Genomic DNA, 11,009 nt, shown 5'->3' with positions numbered 1-11,009 from the left:
TACACGGGCCGATAAAAGCTGCCGACAGACTGTGTCGGCAGCTTATTGGCCCTTGTATGGGGGCCCCCGACGGGCTTCCCCGATCGAGATCTGGCCGAAAGTCGGCCAGATCTCAATCAGATGGGTTTAAAAATCCTGTCGGATCGCGGCCGCATCTGTTCATTGATGCGGTCCCGCGATCCGACCGCCCGTTTGCGAATGCTAGGATCCGATCGTTGGGCCCTAGGGCCCACGATCGGATCTGCCCGATATTGCCCACCTCAAGGCATATCGGAGGGAGATCCGCTCGTTTGGCGTCCACCTTTAGGCGACAAATGTATTGTTATTGCTACTTTTTATTACTCATCTTTCTATTCAGGCCTCTCCTATTCATATTCTAGTCTCTTATGCAAATCAATGCATGGTTGCTAGGGTCATTTAAACGCTAACAACCAGTTTGCTGAAATTGCAAAATTGAAGATCTGCTGAATAAAAAGCTAAATAACTCAAAAACCACAAATGATAAAAAATGAAAACCAGTCGCAAATTGTCTCAGAATATCACTCTACATCATACTAAATGTTCATTTAATGGTGATTGCCACCTGTCTAGTTTTGACCCAGACAGTGATGTGCATTGTAGTCAGTCATGAGCTGCCACATCATAGCCCCCCCCTTGATGTTACAGACCCACCTCTAAACATCATCACCCAACCCCTACTTCCAGAACCAAGCCCAGACTGGCAACCTGTGGATTCTGGCAAATACCAGAGGAGCTGCTGTAAGATGCCATAGCTGCAGATTCTGAACTGTAACAATTTGCTCCATTAGTTGATACATTTCTCAGCAGCATCTGTTGAGTATTAGCAACTATTGTATCAATTCTAACAGTTGCCTTTAATAAAACTCAGGGATTCTGCTCAGCAGGGACAAAGATAAGAAATACTCAACTAAATGTATCAATTTAGAACAGTTTACAGGGTCGGCGACCTCCCTCCCTCCTCAAAGCTGCTTAAGGTAAAAAATGAAACTTTAGTTTGGGGGGACTGTTTGGGCCTCTATGTAGATGAAATACCAGTGAATATTTTAAATGCCAGTCCAGACTGGTATTCAAAACGATACCCTAGGGACAATATCTCTTAAATCACTTAACCTTGCCTGCCAGGAGGTACCAAGTCATGACCAATATGAATGTTAAGTAGAAACATTATACAACTTCACATTATACAATCTCCCATTTTAAGTAGGACAGTCCCTGAAAGGGGGCAAGTCTAATGAAAAACAGACGGAGTTTGATTGGACCTGGGCATGTCTGAATCGGCTGGGCGTGGCCTGTGTGGACTGTGGGTATGATCTTGTTTGTCCCATACTTTGTAATTGAAATATTGTAAGGCATTAAAACAAAATATTTCATAGTAATGAGGGATGAAACAGTAGAGCATTTCATTCATACACATTTTCACATTAGAGAGCTAAGCTATACAATAATAATTAGAAAACAAGCGTAATGTCATTTAGAGATAATTTTGCTAAGATTATTGGATAATAGAGCTGGGCTGAGATGCTCTTGCATTATCACATTAGAGTATTGCAGAAATAAAGCAATTCTGTTAGTTTGCTTATTGTTATTAACCTTTGCTCACAGTTATTATATGTAATGCACGCCTTGCTTTATTTACAGTTACACTGATTGGATCACTTTCTTAAAAGCTGATAGTAAAACTGAGTTTAATTAAAATTCAGTTGAAAATCAGTTTACTCATTCTTATAATAAGTTAAACAAATAACTTTTTCTATGGTTCCATATAACTCCTATAGCTCCATATAACCCTCCCTCTAACTCCTCCTATTGCTCCATATAAATCTCCCTATAACACCTCCTATCGCTCCATATAACTCTCCATATAGTTCCTCCTATTGCTCCATATAACACTCCCTATTACTCCTCCTATTGCTCCATATAACCCTCCCTTTATCTCCTCCTATTGCTCCATATAATCCTCCCTATAAATCCTCCTATTGCTCCATATAACCCTCCCTATAACTCCTCCTATTGCTCCATATAACCCTCCCTATAACTCCTCCTATTGCTCCATATAATCCTCCCTATAACTCCTCCTATTGCTTCATTTAATCCTCCCTATAACTCCTCCTATTGATCCATTTAATCCTCCCTATAACTCCTCCTATTGCTCCATTTAATCCTCCTTTTAATTCCTTCTATCAATCCATATAACCCTCCCTATACTATACAGTAACTCCTCCTATTGCTCCATATAACCCTCCCTATAACTCCTCCTATTGCTTCATATAATACTCCATGTAACTCCTCCTATCCAGGCCTGGATTTGTGGAAAGGCCACCTAGGCCCTCCCTATAACTCCTCCTATTGCTCCATATAACCCTCCCTATAACTCCTCCTATTGCTTCATATAATACTCCATGTAACTCCTCCTATCCAGGCCTGGATTTGTGGAAAGGCCACCTAGGCCCTCCCTATAACTCCTCATATTGCTCCATATAACCCTCCCTATAACTCCTCCTATTGATCCATATAACCCTCCCTATAACTCCTCCTATTGATCCATATAACTCTCCCTATAACTCCTCCTATTGCTCCATATAACCCTCTCTATAACTCCTCCTATTGATCCATATAACTCTCCCTATGACTCCTATTGCTCCATATAACCCTCCCTATAACTCCTCCTATTGCACAATATAACCCTCCCTATAACTCCTCCTATTGCACAATATAACCCTCCCTATAACTCCCCCTATTGCTCCATATAACCCTCCCTATAACTCCCCCTATTGCTCCATATAACCCTCCCTATAACTCCTCCTATTGCACAATATAACTCTCCTTATAACTCATCCTATTGTTCCATATAACCCTCCTTATACCTCCTCATCAACAACTCCTGTTGCTCCAAATTTTGCACACAGCCCTTTAGGACTTACTGTAAGTAACATTACTGGCACAGGCCCTAGCCAAAAAGAATTATTTTAGTTATCTTTAATTTCACCATAGACCAATGTAAAAACGTTTAACACTTGGCACTACTGTATCTACAGAGCTGTCAACTTCTAATGCTAGCCTTTAGGGGAAAATTGCTGCACGCCACCAAAAAAAGTTCATACCCGGAAGTGCCGTTAATTGTATCTTCATACCTTAACTCTACTAGAAAATCAAGTAAACATTAAATACACCCAATAGGCCGGTTTTGTTTCCAATAAGGATTAAAGGGATCCTGTCATCGGAAAACAAGTTTTTTTCAAAATGCATCAGTTAATAGTGCTACTCCAGCAGAATTCTGCACTGAAATCTATTTCTCAAAAGAGCAAACAGATTTTTATATATTCAATTTTGAAATCTGACATGGGGCTAGACATTTTGTCAATTTCCCAGCTGCCCCAGGTCATGTGACTTGTGCCTGCACTTCAGGAGAGAAATGCTTTCTGGCAGGCTGCTGTTTTTTCTTCTCATTGTAACTGAATGTGTCTCAGTGGGACATGGGTTTTTACTATTGAGTGTTGTTCTTAGATCTACCAGGCAGCTGTTATCTTGTGTTAGGGAGCTGCTATCTGGTTACCTTCCCATTGTTCTTTTGTTTGGCTGCTGGGGGGAAAAAGGGAGGGGGTGATATCACTCTAAAGCTGGCCATAGATGCAAAGATCCAATCGTACGAATCATCGTACGATCGGACTTTCCCATCTCCCGACCCGCCACTAACCATTCAGATCAAAGTCTTACCAGTCAGATTAGTTAAAGAACAGATCAGCAGATGTTCTGCCCCTGACAGCAATCGTACGATATCTATGTCCAACCAAAGCTAGTGACAGTCTCCCACTGAAAATCGTACGATCGGCAATACACGCTGAGATATTATCGGCAGCCGACAGAAATTTTCTAACCTGTCCAATCGACCAAACGACCGATCTCCGCCGGACGAAAGATGTCGGGACTCTCCACACACGGTTCGAAAATCGTACGAATCCTCGATTCGTACGATCAGATCTTTGCGTCTATGGCCAGCTTTACTTGCAGTACAGCAGTAAAGAGTGATTGAAGTTTATCAGAGCACATGTCACATGATTTGGGGCAGCTGGGAAATTGACAATATGTCTAGCCCCATTTCAGATTTCAAAATTAAATATAAAATATATTATATAAATCTATTTGCTCTTTTGAGAAATGGATTTCAGTGCAGAATTCTGCTGGAGCAGCACTATTAACTGATTCATTTTGGAAAAACATTTTTTTCCCATAACAGTATCCCTTTAATGATATCTTTGTTTGGATCAAGTACAAGCTACTGTTTAATTATTACAGAGAAAAGGGAAATCATTTTTAAAATTTTGGATTATTTGGATAAAATGGAGTCTATGGGAGTTTTCTCGATAATGGGTTTCCAGATCGTATACCTGTATATGAATTCCATGGGGGAATATATGGAAGGCAGTGTGCAAAAAATGGGCGCAATTCACCATGTTTTTGCCAAGATGAATTGCCACAGCTTTCCATTTTGGAGCAAAGAGAAAGACTGTGACTGCCGACAAGTTGGTAACTGTGACTGTATTCATGAAGGCCTGGAAAGCATGTCGGCATACCACCCCCTAATTTGTGCATCATTTAGTGAGGACAACAGAGTTCACAGGTCACAATACAGTTGGTATGAGGGCCAGTGTGTATCTGCTAATGCTGCCCCTTACCTCACGGTGTATATTTGTAGTACAGCCAAAACTCATTCAGAAATGCTGCCTGTTTGAGGACTAAAAGATGCACACTTGTGTCCAAGGTCTTCTTAAATCACCCTTTATTATTTGTTGGCCCCTGCCTGATGACAACTACTCCCCCCACCCCCCAGGGCGGCTACCATATTTTATTTTGTTTTTTTCTTTTTGAACATGAGACGTTAGAGGAAATTGATCTCTCTGCAGTATAGTTTCTGAAAACTGAAAAAAAAAAAAAAAACCAGACCATCGTCTCTGCATAAAATCCCAGCATGGAAGGAACAGACAGATGCAAAGCTGGCGTGCTGCCTGTGTGCGCTGCCAATCTGAAAACAGAATTGGGCACAATACAGAATGAGGACACGGGGGGGAAATAACTAAAAACTAGAGAGGTCACTATAAATAAAGAGGTGTTTGGTAGCAGTGTGCCCCACAGAGCTATAGTTGCACTGAGTATGCATGTCTGGCACTTTTCTGTTAGCAGCAAGGTATTCCCATAGGGTTGTGCTGTGGCATCTGCAGTAATTAACAAACGAGAGTCTGCCATTTGCATGTTCTCTTCATTATGCTAAAGAGACACGCTACAGAGACATGCGAGACAAACAAATATGTAGCCTACTCTAAGGGGCACATTTACTTAGCTCGAGTGAAGGATTAGAATAAAAAATACTTTGAATTTCGAAAAAAATTTTTGGCTACTTCGACCATCAAATTGGCTACTTCGACCTCCTACGACTTCAAATCGAACGATTCGGAATAAAAATCGTTCGACTATTTGACCATTCGATAGTCGAAGTACCATCTCTTTTAAAAAAAAACTTTGAACACCTACTTCGCCACCTAAAACCTACCGAGCACCAATGTTAGCCTGTGGGGAAGGTCCCCATAAGCTTTCTAAGCTTTTTTTGATCGAAGGAAAATCCTTTGATCGATGGATTAAAATCTTTCGAATTTTCCTTCGATCAACGAAATGTGGTAAATCCTTCGACTTCGATATTCGAAGTTGAAGGATTTAACTTCGAAGGTTCGATATTCGACCCATAGTAAATGTGCCCCCAAGAGTGCATTTATCCACCAAATTAGAAATATTGTAAATCAGTGTTACTCAAACTGCTCTGTATTTTGCCTTTTGTGCCTTCCCGTATTTATTACATTCTGCTCTTAAAGTTACCTTTATCCCTTCCTCTTTCTCTCTCTCTCTTTCCATGTGTCTTGTCTTCCACTTTTGATTTCACTGTGTTTGGGGGTGGGAGGGTTGAATTTTTGAAATATGCAAAACTGGGGGAAGAACAAATCCACAGCCAAAACAGATTCCAGGACATTTGTTTTTTCAGTTTGCTTCAGTCATTAAAATAAAGTACTTTGTGGGTACGTGAACCTGTTTATTCTGTCTTCTGTATGATGGTGGCCCAGGAGGCATGGCAAGTCCAATAAGTCAATGGCCCTCTTCAACCTCTGCAGTGGGATGCCATCAGGTTAAGCACAACTTCTTTTCAGTGTAGGAGCAAGGCTAGCAGGGACCAAGCAGCATCATCCAGCTGATCCCACAGTCTGAGCCCTCTTCTACTCCTGGCCCCAGGGCCAGAAATAGGGGTAGGCAGAAGAGGCACATGCCAAGGGTGAAAAGCTGGAGGGTTGCTAAGCACATACATCTTCTCCCTGACTGCCCCTAGTTCCTAACTCCTGAAGAGGAGCTCTTTCTGGGCTCCTGCCTCCCCCGCTTGCTGCAAGTAACCTGGGGTGCAAGCGAGCACATGGGGGGTTGCCATTGAGTTTAGGTAGTATAGTTTCTGTACTACACCTCACGTTGCTTCAAGTCAAGTCCAAAGTTAAAAGGCAGACACAACTTTGAGGCCCTATGTCCAGAACCTAGATAAGATTTAGGGGTGGTCTCGGAGAAGAGGCATTTTATGAGGCAGCTGGGTTTGGAACACCTCTGGCAGTTCCTGCAGCTGCTCCTTTATAGGATCTAACAATAATGGTTGGAAACAATAGACCCAACTGTAATTATTGGAAGTTTATTTTAATGACTAAAATTATCATGTGAGACCTGGGTAAAATAAAATTAAAGAGCCGCTGCTTTAAGTTTCCCCTCTTTAGATGTTTCCAAACTGTGCGGTGTAACCATGGAGGCTCTGTAAGGCCATACGCTATTGTGTATTGAGTGAAGTTAGGTGCTGCAGTGTTGTGATCCAAGCTACAGCTGAGCCAGTGCCATTCCTTCCATAAGACCTTTTTCTTTACGTTTTGTTTTACTTTTTGTAAAGGCTCTTTTAGTATACAGGGCACAACTGCACTCTGTACACTAGTGATACCTCCCCTCCTTGCCCTGGTCTGATTGCTGGTGTTAAGTGGGAGGGGATGTGGCATCAGGTCCAGATGTGCCACCATCAGTAGCTGACAGTTTGAATGTGTTGTCTGTTGAGCTGTCTATTGTGACTTTGTCATACATCTTAGAACCCTCCATAGATAACACTCTCCAATCAAATAGCCAACTCCGCCACAGCTCAGACAGCTTTATACATCACAATCACACTGCTCTGGAGCACCTTTTATTTGCTTTTTGGAAAAGACTTTCAATCTGGTTTTACTAGACTTCGTAACCCCATAAGGGGAGGAAGAGAAGCAAAATTTAATGGAAAAGAGGAAAAGGGCAGGAGAGCAAGGTGGAATTCTAAGTGAAGCCAAAACTTGGAAGGTGGAATAAACAGAAAAGAGGAGAAGCAAAGGAATAGTATGGGGATACAAGACAAATGGAAAAGAGAAGAGGAAGAAGGGAGCAACATGGTGCACAAAAGAAAAAAAATTGATTATAAGATAATTATCATCTCTCAGCAGCATGAAATATACTCTCGCTCTTCTTTCTCCTACCTATGCCTCTTTCTCTCTACACCCCATATTGTTCCCCTGTTATTCCTCTTTCCTTTCTCCCGCTCTATATTGTATTTGTATGTGTCATGGAAGGGTCCTGGCTAACCAGCACCTCACCAGGGCAGCTTCTGTTCTAGTTTATATTAACTATCAGGGATACTGAATTATACTTGGAAACTGAGCTCCCTGAGTGACTATGAGAGGCTACTGTGCGTCAATGAGATTTTTCATTCCTCAAGGGGAAGTTAACTGCGTGGGATGAATATGATTGGCAAATTTAGGACACATATGTTTGTCACATCCAGTGTAGCTTCCATGAGGCAAGATGAGAGTCATGTCTCTATTAGCTCCTTACCACGTGGCTTTTAGTTTTAAAGGGGTGGTTTACCTTTGAGTAAATTTTTAGTGTGTTATAGAATGGCTAATTCTAAGCAACTTTTTGGCCTTCCTTTTTATAATTTGTGAAATACAATTTTTGCCCTCTTCTTCTGACTCTTTCCAGCTTTCAAATGTGGGTCACTGACCCCTTTTTAAATCCAATGCTCTGTAAGGCTGCAGATTTATTGTTATTGCTACTTTTTATTACTTATCTTCCTATTAAGGCCTCTCCTATTCATATTATTTAAATCAGTGCATGGTTGCTAGGTGAATTTGAATGCCAGCAACCACAATGCTGAAATTGCAAATTAATAAATCAAAACACACAAATAATAAAAAAATTAAAGCCAGTTGCACATTGTCTCAGAATATCACTCGCTGCATGATAATAAAAGTTAATTCAACGGTGAACAACCACTTTAAAGAAGAAGGAAAGGTACTGAGGAAGTTTATTGCCCATAGATTAGCCACAACGGTGCAAGCTAGAATGCTATATTTATTTTGTAGAATTATTTACCATACAGCTCTAGAATCTGTCTCTGTTTGTTTAGGATAGTAGCTGCCATATTAGCTTGGTGTGACATAACTTCCTGCCGGATTCTCTCCTTGTTCTCTCATAGCTCTGGGCTCTGATTAGAGAGAAGAGAGGAGCAAACTGATCATGCTCAAGCCCATGCCCTGGAGATTTAGGCTGAAAGGAGAAAGTCTAATACAGAATCCCATGTGTACACAATAGAAGGAAAGAAATGCAGAGGATTCACAGCAGGATTACTTTGAGGGTTTACTGGAGTATTTATATAGACCTTTCTGATAAAGCTTACTTAGTTTTAACCTTTTCCAAAATTCTACTTTCTTTCTCTTCAAACCAGACATGTTCATTGAGATCTGGCATAGTGCCAAAAGACTGGCGAATTGCTAATTGCTAAAAGGATCCCGTTCTCAGCCTCAAAACTATAGGCAAGTTAGTCTGACGTCAGTGGTAGGAAAGCTTTTTGAAAGGTTAATAAAGCATAAGATACTGGACTTCATGGCAAATCATAATACTGTGAGTTTGTGCCAGCATGGTTTTATGCATAATGATCTTGTCAGACGAACTTAATTTCTTTTTATGAGAAGGTAAGTAGAGACCTCGATTCTGGGATGGCAGTGGATGTGATTTACTTAGACTTTGCTAAAGCATTTGATACAGTGCCACACAAAAGGTTACTGGTTAAATTAAGGAATGTTGGCCTGGAACATAGTATTTGTACCTGGATAGAGAACTGGCTAAAAGATAGACTACAAAGAGTGGTGGTAAATGGAACATTTTCTAATTGGACCAGTGTTGTTAGTGGAGTACCGCAGGGCTCTGTACTAGGTCCCTTGCTTTTCAACTTGTTTATTAATGACCTGGAGGTGGGCATTGAAAGTACTGTTTCTATTTTTGCAGATGATACTAAATTGTGCAGAACTATAGGTTCCATGCAGGATGCTGCCACTTTGCAGAGTGATTTGTCTAAGTTGGAAAACTGGGCAGCAAACTGGAAAATGAGGTTCAATGTTGATAAATGCAAGGTTATGCACTTTGGCAAAAATAATATAAATGCAAGTTATACACTAAAAGCCAGTGTGTTGGGAGTTTCCTTAAATGAGAAGGATCTAGGGGTTTTTGTAGATAACAAGTTGTCTAATTCTGGGCAGTGTCAGTGTGTGGCTACTAAATCAAATAAAGTTCTGTCTTGCATAAAAAAGGGCATTAACTCATGGGATGAAAAAACATAATTATGCCTCTTTATAGGTCCCTGGTGAGTAGTGATGGGCGAATTTGCGACGTTTCGCAAAACGGCGAAAAATTAGCAACGCCGGCGTCTGTTTTTTTTTTTTACGTCGATGTCCGTTTTTTTACGCCGACGCCCGTTTTTAACACCTGCGTTATTTTCTGGCGCCGGAGACAATTTTTTTGGACGCCGGTGAACTTTCGTCAGCGAATTTTCGTGGCCGTTTTGCGAATTTATTAGCTGGCGGCGAATCGCGCAAATTTGCGCCTGGCGAATAAATTCGCCCATCACTACTGGTGAGGCCTCATCTGGAGTATGCAGTGCAGTTTTGGACTCCAGTCCTTAAGAGGGATATAAATGAGCTGGAGAAAGTGCAGAGACTAAGTGCAACTAAACTGGTTAGAGGGATGGAGGACTTAAATTATGAGGGGAGACTGTCAAGGTTGGTGTTGTTTTCTCTGGAAAAAAGGCACTTGCGAGGGGACATGATTACACTTTACAAGTACATTAGAGGACATTATAGACAAATGGCAGGGGACCTTTTTACCCATAAAGTGGATCACCGTACCAGAGGCCACCCCTTTAGACTAGAAGAAAAGAACTTTCATTTGAAGCAACGTAGGGGGTTCTTCACAGTCAGGACAGTGAGGTTGTGGAATGCACTGCCGGGGGATGTTGTGATGGCTCATTCAGTTAATGCCTTTAAGAATGGCTTGGATGATTTTTTGGACAGACATAATATCAAAGGCTATTGTGACACTAAGCTCTATAGTTAGTATAGATATGGATATATAGAATTTAATTAAAACTAGAGAGGGGTGTATGTATGGATGCTGGGTTTTCATTTGGAGGGGTTGAACTTGATGGACTTTGTCTTTTTTCAACCCAATTTAACTATGTAACTATGTAACTATGTTTCTCTTCAAAGGGTTTGTTCACCTTTGTATTGAGTTTTAGTATGAGGTACAGAGTAATATTCTAAGACAATTTGCATTTGGTCTTCATTTTTCATTTGTTTTTTTTTTATATTTTTCTTTTTGTTCTTTAACTCTCTAGTTTAGAATATCAGCAGTAATCTGGTTGCTAGGATTCCATTACCTTAGCTACCAGGGAGTGGTTTGCATGAGAGACTGGTATATGATTAGGAGAGGGCCTGAACAGAAAAACAAGTAATAAAAAGCAACAATAACAATAAAATGGTAGCCTTATAGAGCAATGGTTTTTTAGCTGCTGAGGTCAGTGACCCCCATTTGAAAGCCGAAAAAGGCAAATGATTAAAAAACTATTA

This window comes from Xenopus laevis, chromosome 9_10L, assembly GCF_017654675.1.
Source record: "Xenopus laevis strain J_2021 chromosome 9_10L, Xenopus_laevis_v10.1, whole genome shotgun sequence".
In the NCBI taxonomy this organism is placed as follows: Eukaryota; Metazoa; Chordata; class Amphibia; order Anura; family Pipidae; genus Xenopus; species Xenopus laevis.
The sequence above is the reverse complement of the archived record's forward strand: the minus strand, read 5'-3'. Positions refer to the sequence as shown.